Genomic DNA, 14,243 nt, shown 5'->3' on the forward strand with positions numbered 1-14,243 from the left:
TTCAAAATCCGCACCAAACAAGTGCACGTGGTTACGAGTTGTCGAGACGGCAGCTGTCATCGTGACAGCTGTTACTTGTTCAAATCCCGCGCCCACATGGTTAAGATGGCAGCAGTAAGGTTATGACCTGTCAAGGTGGCAGAAGTGAGATTAGCGACGTTCACTTGTTCAAAATCCGCGCCAAAGAAGTGCACGTGGCTAGGACCTGTCAAAATGGCAGCTGTCATCTTGACGGCTGTTTAAGATGTTAAGATGGCAGCAGTGAGTTTAGCCACGTTTACTTGTTCCAAATCCGCACCAAACAAGTGCACGTGGTTAGGACCTGTCAAGATTGCAGCTCACATCTTGACAGCTGTTTAAACCCGCGTCTCACGTAGTTAAGTTTGCAGTAGTGAGGTTAGTTACGTTCACTTGTTCACAAAAAGTAAGGTTAGGACCTATCAAGGTGGCAGCATTGAGGATAGCGACGTTCTCTTGTCCAAAAAAGTGGGGTTAGGGCCTGTCAAGATGACAGCCATCAAAAGCACGTGCTTTTGTTTACAAACAAGGCCACGTGCTCTTGATGTCACGGTCACGTTGTCATGACGTCATTGGGTCACTGACCTCGGGTGCCGATTCAGCAGAAATAATGCTGGCGCCAATGAAGCGTAACAGCCAACTTGTATGCTAGACAACCTATGAGCGTAGTGGCAATAATTGGTGGTGTACGCTTCTGATTCCCATTCGTCTCCCGTCTCCCGGTACGTACGCACACCATGTATATTTTGTCTTATGGTCTGAGTGTATTGGTTGGTGTTCGTTGTCCCAGATGACTTTTGATTTCTATCCATGTTCTGTAGTTAGTTGGAGATAAGTGAATTTTACCGGTTGTGTATGTATACCGTCAAGGAACGACGCACTGGTTATAAATTTGTGAGGAGACCTATTCGCTATTTCTGGTTTACTTTCGAAGTGGTTGGCTTGTTGTTATTTAATGTCCGAATCAATTTGTTTTGTTCTGTGCATGTGGGACATAATTGCGGCTGCTTGTGCAGGTTTATTCTGTGGATTGTGCTGTATCTCTTAAGATTTTCTACATCAGGTAATTGCAGTTTCTTACGTTTTACGCCGTGTTCAAAGGATTCTAAGTCTTCTACATCTCCGTAAGTACTTTATATCGTACTTTACGTGACAGGAAATAAGGTACCTAAGCTGTATTGTTCAGTTCGTATTTAAACATAAAATATTAGCTGCAGATAAATATGTTTTTCAGCCGACTGTAGGCTGCCTACATTAAGTATACCTCAGCTACAATTCTTAGTGATAATACATGCAAATTTGTTCCAACATGGTACCGAATTGATTCTGAATAGCCTGCTCATGCGCAGTAGTATACGCTGGCACCAAAAAGTATTGGCACACCTACCACTATATACAAATTCCTCACAAATAAAGGTGACGCTAAGACACCAACATATTTATTGAAATGTACAGTTCTAAATATAAGGTTCTTCGACTCTAATTAGTTTCTCGCAACAAAAATAATTGTTTACAAAACAAAATCAGTTGCTCTACCCATCATAAAAGTATTGGCACACCTGTAAGGAAATGAAGTTAAAGTCTCTGTAATTCACGTAACTCAAGTCTAGTAGCCTGTGTGCATACCGTTGGCACTGATGACAGCTTGTAGACGTCTTGGCATGGAGGGAACCATGTTGCGAGTTATCTCTCCTGAGACCCAACAACACGGTCTGAAATTCGTGCTTCCCTGTAGAATGACACTTTCAAAGTTTTGTCTCCAACTGATTCCAATGATGCTCAATTGGGGTAAGTCAGGGCTCTGTGTGGAGTGAAAACTCTTCTTGGTGCATTATAATATACCATTCCTGCTTTCGTAGCGTGGTATGTTGCGGGTCGTCTTAATGAAAGTAAAAGATGCCATCAAGACCCAGTTTCTGTGCACTGCTACATAAGTGGCCTCGCAACACATCGGTAGTATATATACGATGATACATGACACCTTCAATAATTGCCAAGTCACCAACACCACAAGTTCCCATGCATCCCCAAACCACTATGCTTCTTCCCACATGTTTTACTGTACGTAGGGGATTTTGTGATTGGAGCTCTGTATTTGGTTTGCACTACACTTTTACATTTCCATCAGATCCAAACAAGTTAAACTTGGATTCGTCAGAAAATGTCACACAATTTTAAAATTCGATTGACAAATTCTTTGGCGAACTGGAGGTGTTTCCTATGGTTAACTTCCAAAATAAATGGTTTATTTCTAGAAGATCTCCCATGAATATCAGCTGCATTCAAAACATTCCTAATAGTTTGAGGACAGACCTGTTTGTTGGATGTTGACTGGATATCCACTACAATTGACACTGCATTTTAAAGGACGCTTTTTTTGCGAGACGAACTATGCTTCGATGTTCCCTACATATAAGAACACTTGGACATCAAGATCTGCGGTTATTATCTGTTGTACCAGTCTATTGGAACGTCTTGATGATTGCCCACACTGTTGAATAAGTAACAGAAAGTTCTTTACCAATTCCACGGTAACTTTTGACCTGCGAATGCAATAAAACAGCCTTTGTTTTAGACGACATGGAATGCTCCTTCGCCCTCGGATTCATCGTGATTAGTGAATGACCCATACACTAGCGTTACGCAAGCGACTGAACTGCTTGTCAACTCCGGTTTCACAAATCTAGTAGATGCAGCGCTATCTGTAAAGCTCAATAACGGATGACATACAGTGTGCCAATACTTTTTTTGAGCAAGAGAAAACCCTAATTTAATAGATTACATGTGTTTATGTTGTGTGTAGGAAAGAGTTTATACAAATTATTTCCTTTATTGAGTAAGGGTTAGTTGTGAAATGAAATGGCGTATGGTTTTTGGTGCCGGGAGTGTCCGAGGACAAGTGCGGCTCGCCAGATGCAGGTCTTTTGATATGACTCCCGTAGGCGACCTGCGCGTCATGATAAGGATGAAATGATGATAAAGACGGCACAAACACCCAGCCCCCGTGCCAGCGAAGTTAACCAATTAAGGTTAAAATTCACGACCTTGCCGGGAATCAAACCAGGGACCCCTGTGACCAAAGACCAGCATGCTAACCATTTAGCCATGGAGCCAGACAGGGTTAGTGGTACAAATACAATGTTCCTAATATTTATACAATTGTGTTATGTGCCAAAAGGTGTCTGTGCCAATACTTTTTTGGTGCGAGTGTACATGCTGTTTAAAAAGAAATTCAGAACTGCTTCTGAACTGTGAGTTCTGAATTTATGCTGTTCTAACTAAATTCAGAACCATTTCAGGAGCCAATGTGCGTTGAATACCAGGGACTGCATGTTGTATACATGCACATTTGATTCGACCAGTAAATGGTGTAACTAAATGCAGTACTTCTCATTGGAATAGTGAGCTCTTCCATCATCCTTTGTTTAATGTTTTGTAACAATTCATAGATGGCATTGATACAGTTCACAAATACCATTTACTGATTCCAACAAACCATTATTAACAGTCAGTTCTGGAAGCATTCTGATTCATGTATGCTCATTAAGATAATATTGAAGGTGTTCATAGCCAGTTCAGAATGTTTTGTTGTAATGGACATACAGTATATATTGTAGCATAATCAATAATGGTTGCAACTTTTTGGATAAAGTTGCCAATGAGTACCTGGCTATCCTCTGTCAAGTAATTTGTTTTATCAGTAAGGAATCTGGCTAAACTGCTACTGAATACAACTTGTTGTATGGTAGCTGTTAAAGCGGCTGCTAGCCCAGGTGATTACTGTACGTCGAGAGACAAACTAAGGCTATATCTGTATAAGAAACTGACTTATTAAAATACATAAGGCACAGGGATTACCCCCAATTGTTTTTAACATCCAGGATGATTTACATAATTTGTAAGTGTTATGAATAAGACTGGGCTCTCCACTTTCCATCCGAGTGTTTGTGGATTGAAAACAAAAATGAATGTACTATATCAGAACATTCCTAATGGTGACTTTCAAATTTTATATTGTGTCTGAATCACCGCTAGACTCTAGTGTAGAGAGAGTGAGGTTTATATTGAGCAGTACAAAATAGAGCTAGCGGGGGGCAGGGCGCGGGGATTGTGTCTTCACAGTGGCTAAAAGTGTATCACTTGCCCTGCAAATTCAGCAAGAAATGACACAGTCTTGCCTAAGCCACGGACGAAGGAGGTCGCAGTGAGCTGTGGGTCCCGGGAGGGGAGTGGAGTTCGAGAGTGTGGAGTGTTGGAAGGTCGCCGAGAAGTGGGCCGACAATGATTGGTATAGAACAGTACAGAGTGACGATAGGAAGATGGCGGAGGAAAATGAAGAAAGAAGAAAAGAAGCCAGGTGGGTGTAAAATGGATATGGAGAGGAAAGGAGAACTATTGTTATCGGCAGCAGTGATTATAATTTTACTATGTATTGGGGGGTCGAGTTGAACCCAGGCCCGTCATCTGGTAGAAATGAGGATAGGGAAAATATGGACGCTATCAAAAGAGCTGTAAGAGAGGTGTTGACAGAAGTTTGCCCTTTCGGGCAAATAAAAGAGATGATTGAAGAACAAACCAGTAAGATTGAAAAAATGGAAGTATGGATAAGAGAAAAAACGGACGACATGGCTGTACAGGCGAGAAATAACACCGAGGAAGTGGTAGCATTAAGGGAAAAAGTAGGACGACTTGAAGAGGAGAATTGCAAGCTGAAAGCAGAAGTGGAAGCAAATACTTTATACAGAAGGAAGAAGTGCTTGTTTATTTATGGAGTGCCTGAGGAGTCGAGAGAAGGCAAAGTACTTACAACTTATAAAGTAGTGGATCTAATACAGGGAAAAATGAAAATAAACTTTAGTGAAGTAGATATTGATGATGTGCAGAGAATGGGGAGAACTAGAGGCAACAGGCCTATAAAGTTACAATTGTTTTCAACGTTGATGGCGGATGTTGTGTTAACAAATGCGGGAAACGTACAGAGGGAGAAAATATGGATAAAGAGAGACGTGGGAAGTGACGCGATCAAAAAAGAGAGGATACTCAGAAAACACAGGATACTGGCTGTAAAACAGGGGCTGAAGGCAACTATTAGAGGTCAAAATCTAGTGGTGTCAGACAGAAGCTGGAAGAGGATCTGGTCTGTGGATAGATTGATGGATTTAGAATTGAAGTTAAAACAAGATGAGGAAAAGGAGAGTAGTGCAATAAACTGTAGGCAAATGAGGCGAAATACAAATAACAGTGTGCTGAGGATGGACGTAGGGATGAAGTCAAAGCAGGCTGAAGAAAAAGAGAGTAGTGCAGCGATTAGTGGAGATGGTAGGCAAAATACCGGAAGTATCATTGTACCGTGTGAAGAGAGGCAGGGAGAAGTGCCAAGTGCTAAAGTGACCAATAACAGTGTTCGGTGTGAAGAAGTGCTGGTAGAGAGGCGAAGTGAGAAAGAACAAATGGGTGATGGGGGCAAGGAGAGTGAGCAACAAGAAGCTGAGAGAGCCGAGTGTAGTGGTGTAGTAAGGCAAGATCAGGGTAAAAATGTAAGGCCAGAGTTAACCCGTGAGATTTTCGAACAGAATGAGAGTTTTAGCGGAGGGAGAAATAGAAACTTAACGGACATGTGGAGAGTTGCGAGAAGTAATGAGGGTATTGTAACAAGAAGCAAAAAACAATAATATAGCGAGTAAGTAAGTAATTAAGGGCATGATTGTAGAAGAGGTAAGAGATGGAGGTGGCGTTAGTTGAGTTGAAAGTTATGATGGTATTTATTTGTGACGGCTAATTTAGTGGGATTTGGGAGGTGGTATTATTGTATTTGTGTCTGGTATGAGTATTTAATTTTTGGAGCTGGAGAGAGGTGAGTTTATTATCATTTTGTAAATTTTGGTTTGTTTGTATGGAGAGGGGGAAGAAATATGAGGTTGGAGAGGTGTTGGTATATGCGTGATTGGTATTTGTTATTCATTGCCGAAATTTTTGGGAGATGGAGAGGTAAATTTTATTATGATGCGGATTGGTAAAAGCTGTGGTATGAGGGATTGGAATGTAATGACGGAATATTGTTGTTATAATTTTCCTTTACTATAGGAGGTGGAATCTGAAAGATTGAAAGCAATGTTAGTGTTGTATTGGTGTCTGGCATAAATGCTGAGTGGTGTTGTTTGCAGTATTGATTAGGTGTAGGTCAGTAACAATAAAGTGACGAAAGCGCAGAACGAAATAAGGACACTTGAGGGGCATGCTTGAATATTGAGTAAGAGACTGCTACAGCAAATGACTGTTACGAATAATACTCTTATACATAGATTATTATTATTACTATTATTATTACTTTCATTATTATTATTACTATGATTCTCTTTTTTTGTAGTTCTACTCTATTGATTCTGGGGTGTTAATTCTATGGAATGAGGGGCATGGCACGAGGCTCTGAGGATGACTGCTGTGGTGGCTCTACTTTAGGGGTTTCACGTTTCCGGAGTGTCCAAACAAGCCTTATGACATGCCCAGGGGATACGATAATTTTTTCTTCTTTTTCTTTTTCTTTTTTTGGTGATCTGAGTGGTTTATTATTATTATTATTATTATTATTATTATTATTATTATTATTATTATTATTATTATTATTATTATGGTATTTATTTGTGGAGGCTGAAATGTTGTGATGATGGGGTATTCATTGTTAAAATGTGGTGAGAGTAGAAGTATGTCTGTTAACTAGATTGTAATTAGAGAAGTTGGCATAGCGGTCTATGTGTATGTGTGAGAGTAAGAAAATTGTGGTTTTGCGGTCCTTAAGTGGATCAAGCTTGGTTAAGGAAGAATAAGTTGCGACAGGTGAGGTGTAAGGTAAACATAGGCATGGTTGGCCTGAGCACACCTAAGCAGAGTAGGTCAAGCAGAAAAACAATGGCGTTGTGGGAATGTGCTGAGTAAACAAGGACAGTTGGTGGAAGGTGTAGTCTTGCTCCGGGATCGCATATGTGATATTTTATGTTTATTATTTACTGTAAGTAAGGCAAACGGTTCATAGAGGGAATCTACCGTTGGCCAGTTGATTATTAATATTATTATTACTATTATTATTATGATTATTATTATTATTATTATTATTATTATTATAATTGACATCACTATTATTATTTTATATGTGGGTAGGGGGTATTTTATATTTAGTTATTTATTTATTTATTCATCTAATTATTTATTTGACGTGATAGTGTAGGGTGGCTTAGGAATTGAGTATTTTTTAGGAGAGAAGTATGGACGTGCCATGGGGAAAAAGGATGGCTGCCGTGGTGACCTATATTTGAAGGCACGTTTCCGGAGCATCTGATGGACTCCATGGCGCGCCCAAAGGAGTGCAGGATGGCATGTGGTTTTCTCTCCCTAGTCATGTATAAAGAAGGGTTGGGAGGGGCCCACGCGGATTAGAGTTAAGAAGATAAGATGGGAATAGAGGAATAGGAGAAGGGAGCGGCGCCAGTTAAGTGGATGGGCCTCATTGGATTGGTGAGAGGGAATCACATTGTCATCTGTGAGGATTATGGGGGTCCATAGTTAGACCCCAGGGAGAGGGCCGGCCGTTTCATCGACGGGAGGGTGGCCTTTCTCTCTCCAAGGGTGATGACATGGCCGGATAGTAGTAGTAGTAGTAGTAGTAGTAGTTACTTAGTATTATGCTCTATTGTGAAAGTGTGAATTTAGAATTAGACAGGGGAGTAGCGGGACGTGGCATGAAGAGACGGAGGATGACTACCGTGAGGTCACGTTTCCGGGGTATCTGACGGGCTTCATGGCATGGCTAAGGTGTACAGTAGCAGTAGTTAGTATTTATTTATTTATTATTATTGTGAACATGTATTCGGGGCTGAACGCCTGTTATGTTCATTAATAAATACGATACGATACGATACGATACAGTCTGTATTAGCACAAATAACCGATTTTCAGGAATTAAATTCCATCTTCAGCAAGAAATGAATAGTTTGAATGTTTGTTTGTAGTATTTCTTTGTTTTTTTGTTACTTTTTTCTTTACGTTGCAATGACACAGATAAGACTTATGATAATGATGGGATAGAAAAGGGCGAGGAGTGTGAAGGAATGATTAAAAATAGGAGAGGATTTCCACCAATCAATACTTATCTATTGCATATATTAAACTACAGGGCCGGTTTCGACCTCATATACAAGGTCATCTTCAGCTGAACCATACATATTTATATAATGAAGCTTTGATTAAGATTGTGTTGTTAAAGGAATGCTATATGATGATGATGTACATTTAGTCACATACAGATGGGGCACGTCTTAGCATGAATTGGCGAATATGTCATTCTGTACAATATTGCAACTGTATGTCTAAAATATTATGTTGAAGGTCTTAAAATTAGTGTATAAAATATGTCTTTACTTAAACTTATATATATATATATATATATATGTACAAGATAGATACAATATATAAAACACTTCATGCATATATATTATATATTATATATTATATATTATATATTATGTATTATATATTATATATTATATATATGTTGTATTTATCTTGTACATATATATATAAGTTAGTTTAAGTAAAGACATATTTTATACACTAATTTTAAGACCTTCAACATAATATTTTAGACATACAGTTGCAATATTGTACAGAATGACATATCCGCCAGTTCACGCTAAGACGTGCCCCATTTGTATGTGACTAAATGTACATCATCATCATGTAGCATTCCTTTAACAACACAATCTTAATCAAAGCTTCATTATATAAATATGTATGGTTCAGCTGAAGATGACCTTGTATATGAGGTCGAAACCGGTCCTGTAGTTTAATATATGCAATAAATAAGTATTGATTGGTGGAAATCCTCTCCTATTTTTAATTGTGCAATTCGTCAATACGGAAATGAAGATTATAGATTACGAGTGTGAAGGAAGTCGCAGCCCTAGAGGCAGTTTTCTGTGTTTTCCCATTTTCACACCAAAGAAATGCTGGGACTCTACCTTACTCAAGGCCACAGTTACTTGCTTCCCATTCCTAGCCATAATGCCTTAAGTCCTATCTTGGTCAATGTGATGTAAACAAGTCATAAAAAGGAAGGTAGGTTCATCAAACCAGTCATTACACTCCCAGTGTAGTGGGCGATATGCAAGTTGCATAGCCACACTCTCTACATAAGGGGTGTGCAAGTTAATCCCATTGTGTGGGTGTGGGATGTTCTTTCAGTGAAAATGTTTATCCTTTGAGGTTCATTTTCCAGGTAAAACTGGAGGTCCTGTGGCTATGAACACAATATCAACAGTCACCGAAAACTACAGACTTGACTACAATATAGCAATAATAGTGTTTGTTGCTCATGTTTCAGTGCAAGGTCTGTGGAGATCATCTACATCCCAAAACCGTCTAAACCTTCTCACGCTATTTAAAATGGACTTGGAAGTAAAGATAAAAGAGGAACCAATTTGCTTAGAGGAAACTTCAAATACTTTATACGTAAGTATAATTCCAGGTAACTTTATAGTGATTACAATTAAACCCTTAGCAGTCATCTGAGTTCAACTGGTTACATAACTCTACCTTTATCTGATGTTCAGGAGATACATGAGTATCTTGCTGTCTGTTCTAAAAGGCACATATATATTTGTTTACTGATCTCAGATTGACTAAGTATATTTTTTGTGATTAAATAAAAGCAGAATTTACATGTATGCACCTTTTATGTGGCACAGCATGTCTGAAAGCTGAAGAAGTGGGTTTCTCTTCATCTCTCTTTGCTTTGTAGCTTATGTCAGGAAAAATGGCAGTCTGAGTAGCTCAGGTTGTGGATGGCTCACCTGCTGGTTTCAACTTGGCATATTTAATCCTTTACCATCCTGATTGTATTAAAGGTGCTCAAATACATTAGCCTCTTGCAGGAACAATTTCTGTCATCTTAGTGTTTCAGAACCTTTAAGGCTAGTTTGCATAAGTGTTAGGCTGGTGAGCGGGTAGTCTTCGTACGCTTTGATAATTTACAGTAAGAAGAGCTAATAATAATTCCAGCCCTACACCAACAAGGAAAGGTTCCATCTGACTTGATATAATGAATTACACTTTTATTTCTTAGGAAGTGAAATAATTCAATGGTAAACCAGTTCATTCTAAAAAGTGTTCTGAGAATAACAAGGCAAAAATATAAACTTTGGCAGTATGATAGTTAATTTTTTTACCGAGCTCGATAGCTGCAGTCGCTTAAGTGCGGCCAGTATCCAGTATTCGGGAGATAGTAGGTTCGAACCCCACTGTTGGCAGCCCTGAAAATGGTTTTTCGTGGTTTCCCATTTTCACACCAGGCAAATGCTGGAGCTGTACCTTAATTAAGGCCACGGCCGCTTCCTTCCCACTCCTAGCCCTTTCCTCTCCCATCGTCGCCATAAGACCTATCTGTGTCGGTGCGACATAAAACAACTAGCAAAAAAAAAGTTAATTTTTAATAGGCCTACGTTTAAGTGGCCAACAGAAAAAACAGTAGCAAGAAATATTTTATCACTGATCGATTTTGCTAAGGAAACAATCTGACATTTTAACACATGTTTTAAAGTGTTACATAACATATGAATAACCAGTTGAACTTTCTATAAATGTTTTAAACCGGGCGAAGTGGCCCTGCGGTTAGGGGCGCACGGCTGTGTGCTTGCATCTAAGAGATAATGGGTTTGAATCTCACTGTCGGATTCCTGAAGATGGTTTTCTGTGATTTTCCATTTTCATACCAGGAGAATGCTGGGGTTGTACCTTAATTAAGGCCATGGCCGCTTCCTTCCAACTCCTAGCCCTTTCCTATCCCATTATCGCCATAAGACCTATCTGTGCCAGTGCGATGTGAAGCCAATAGCAAAAAAAATTTCTAAAGTGTTCCATTACGACAAACATTATAAAAAATGGTCATTATGTGTGTATGTGTTATAAATAATAGTATATATAGATGATGTCTTTTGTGTAGATGAATTATGTTAGACCATAAAGTGTGGGGAATATTGATTTGTGTTGTAGAAATCGCTGATGAAGTGAGTTGTGTCTCTCGAAACATGTACTAGTGAAATAATTGTACAATATTAGAAACTGATTATATATTGACGGCGCAGACCAAACTGTCACCCGTAGTGGATGCTGGATGTCATTCATTGTTATTGGAAATATTGGATAGTTGTTGGTATTGGAACCTTGTATTCATTATTTTTCCCCACACTGATTATTTTCAGTGTAAATTAACTGAACAGGTCCTATTCTGTAAAGAATGAGCCTCTTTATCTTACCTACAAGGCCCCAGTGAGATTTCCAATGAGTATGAGTAATGAGTACCTGAAACATAGTGCTGATTCTGGATCCTATCAGTGATACAGACATTTTTCTCATTAGGTAAAACTTCTACGGTGATTGTGACTGGTTGCTTCTTTTTTGCCTAAAATCATGAAGGTATTGAGTCCATTAATGCAATATTGATAATTCTATATTTTCCTCTTTGGCACCAACAGATTTAAATTAACATTTATATGGGGACATTGCTCAATATTGATTTTTACTCATCTTTTCTCCTGATTGAAAAGATTTTGTAACATTGTTGGTTAACCTTGATAATTGGATTTTCCACTGTCACAATACTCTTAAGGCTTCCTAAAGTGTTGCTTTTGAGATTGCACAGAGGGAAAAATCTAGAAGAGAAGAACAATTATTCCCTGTTAGGGAAGGAATTTACAGCTCTCATGTGGATAATGAGATTTTGAGGTACTCCATTGAAATGAAAATTCACCTTAAACTGCACTGAAAAACCAATTAATGGCAAAAGAGTAGACCACCTCCTTTACTTCCATGATATTACAACACTGGTATCACCTAACCTGATTGTGTGGCTGTAGGTACTGCAACAACTTTATTTATTATATTTTCTTAATACTCTTTGTACGGGCCATTGACCTATAGAGATCTTTTGCCCCTTCTTGCAACATGTGATATGAACCTGTGCGTAATTGGAATGGAGGAAGTGTACAGTGTTCAATGTGAGGTAAGGATGACACAAGCACCCAGTTCCCAGGCCAGGGATATTGACTGTACAAATAAAAACCCCTAACCCGGCTGGGAATCGAATCTGGGGCTGCCAGTTGACAGGTGGATGCGTTGCCCCCTAAACCACTGGGCCAGCTTTATTAATGTTCTGTGCAATCTAGCACAACTGAAGGAATGTTATAACAACCTTCTGATTGTTACCTTTTGAGAAACAAATTCCTGCAGGATTTCGTTAATTTAGTTTGGGATCAAGTCTAGAGGTTTATGTTCATGTGATAAAAGAATTGTAGTAAATATTAGTTCAACTACTGAGCTATCTCTAAGACCTCTTCATGGGTGAAGTACCGTGGCATGGTTACAGACCACCCAGCTAACATAACCTAGTTATGCACTAATTACATGCTGAAAAACTGTTTAGTTGAATGATCAATCATCATTTTCAGTATAATTACATCGGAGTTTAAATGTTTAGTGGTTTTGAATGATGTTACAAACCTGTATGGAACTCCACAGCAATGGAATAGTAATCCCTGGTATTGAGTGATTATGAATGAGAAGTAGAACACAAGAAGTTCAAAATCCTCTGTTGTTTTATTCAGTTTAAAAATACTAAAATATTTATATATTGCAGTTACTGTTACCCGTCTGTTAATATGAATGCCACGAGGGGAATAAATGACAATTTTTCATATCCATTATAGTGCACAGTATTCCGCACCTAGCCACTCATTCCTGGTACCTTGCTGACAAAATGTCTAGGGAAAACACTGTACTACTTAGAGAAGAACAGGCTCGTAGAACAGGATAAATTGACATGGAAAGCTGCATCATTCTAGTCCATGGACTGATAAACCATGCATATTAGTAATGACTGCAATAGTAATAACTGTAATAGTAATGACTGTAATCTATATGAAAAATTTGTAACAAATGTGTATCTATATATTGATTATTTTGGCAGCATTCTCTTTTAATTATCCATTTCAAGTGTAGTAATGATCCCTAAATATTTTTTAGCTTAGGGGGTCTTGCCTTTATTTTTGTTGTCGTTTGAGCTCTTTTTACTGAAAAACTACCGGATGTATTTGAACACACATTTAGAGTCTTCTTATCCATGGATAGTTTTTAGGTTCAGTATTATTTTAACATCTGTGAATTGAATGGGGATTTATGTGAAGACTGAAACAGTGATTTTACACTCCCAATAATGTACGTGGCCAACCGTATTTGAAATCTACCAACCTCACTGGAAATCTATTTGTAAAACTTTCTGCTCAATTACACTATTTTGATAGGAGGATTCATGAGGGAGATATCTTTTCAGGCTGTGAGAAACTTTCTTTCTACCTCAGAGGAACTTCACATTTCTTGTAAATCACTTAGATTTAATCATTTTTTATATTCAAATGAAGCAGTAGACGTGCTGTCATAATACCACTTTGAGGAGTGATGAGTCAGACTGTTCATGAGAGTGAAAGCTACTGGGACAGTCGTCAGCATTCTCCTTCACAGTTGCAGAAGTCACTGATGTAGACTGATCACCTCACCTGACAATGTTTTCAACTACACAAATCTTCAAACTCTTTCGCACGATACACTCCCAGCACCCGTGTTAATGGCCAGTCGATCCAGTTCTTCCCATCAGCTGCAACCAGCACCACATCCCCTTCTCCAGTGTTTATAGACATCTTATTCTGCATCAGGATCAACTGACTTAGGTCTCTTCTCAAAATCTTGTTGCAGCTGTAGTAGAAATCAAAATCTCCTTGATAAGTTCACAGAATCCAGTTGATCTAGATCTAGTATTGCCAAGCAGACATTGTCTTGCAAAATACTTGAAGTTGAAAGTTGGAGGAGATCATCGTGCTTCTCAGGCAACTAGGTAAGAGGACGGGAATTAACGACGGCATCACACTCGCACAGTATTGTCATCATCTCTTCGCAACACAGTGTAGCTGTCCCAAGGACACATCTCAAATTTCTCTTTACTATCTGAATCAGAATTTGCCACCAACCAACACACCAGCCTGCTGCATTTTGGATTATTTTTCTGTGTGGTTTTAGTTGACACTTCACAACAAATTATCTGTAACAGTGAAATTTGTTCCATTGTTTTTGTAAACACTTTTGGTCTTTCTCATCGAGTGATGAACTGTCAAAAACTCAGTAAAAAT

The 14,243-nt window shown here is 38.8% G+C and overlaps 1 long non-coding RNA gene across 1 annotated transcript in view; it reads left to right on the top strand.

Annotated features, from left to right (window-relative positions):
• The first annotated feature begins 1,011 nt into the window (after positions 1–1,011).
• Positions 1,012–14,243, top strand: part of LOC136882171 (uncharacterized) — a 28,803-nt gene continuing 15,571 nt past the window's right edge. The window contains exons 1-2 of the long non-coding RNA XR_011018759.1: positions 1,012–1,142; positions 9,392–9,519. This is a non-coding gene — a long non-coding RNA (uncharacterized lncRNA). The remainder of the gene's footprint in view (positions 1,143–9,391; positions 9,520–14,243) is intronic.

The sequence above is a fragment of the Anabrus simplex genome, chromosome 10 (assembly GCF_040414725.1).
Source record: "Anabrus simplex isolate iqAnaSimp1 chromosome 10, ASM4041472v1, whole genome shotgun sequence".
Classification (NCBI taxonomy): domain Eukaryota; kingdom Metazoa; phylum Arthropoda; class Insecta; order Orthoptera; family Tettigoniidae; genus Anabrus; species Anabrus simplex.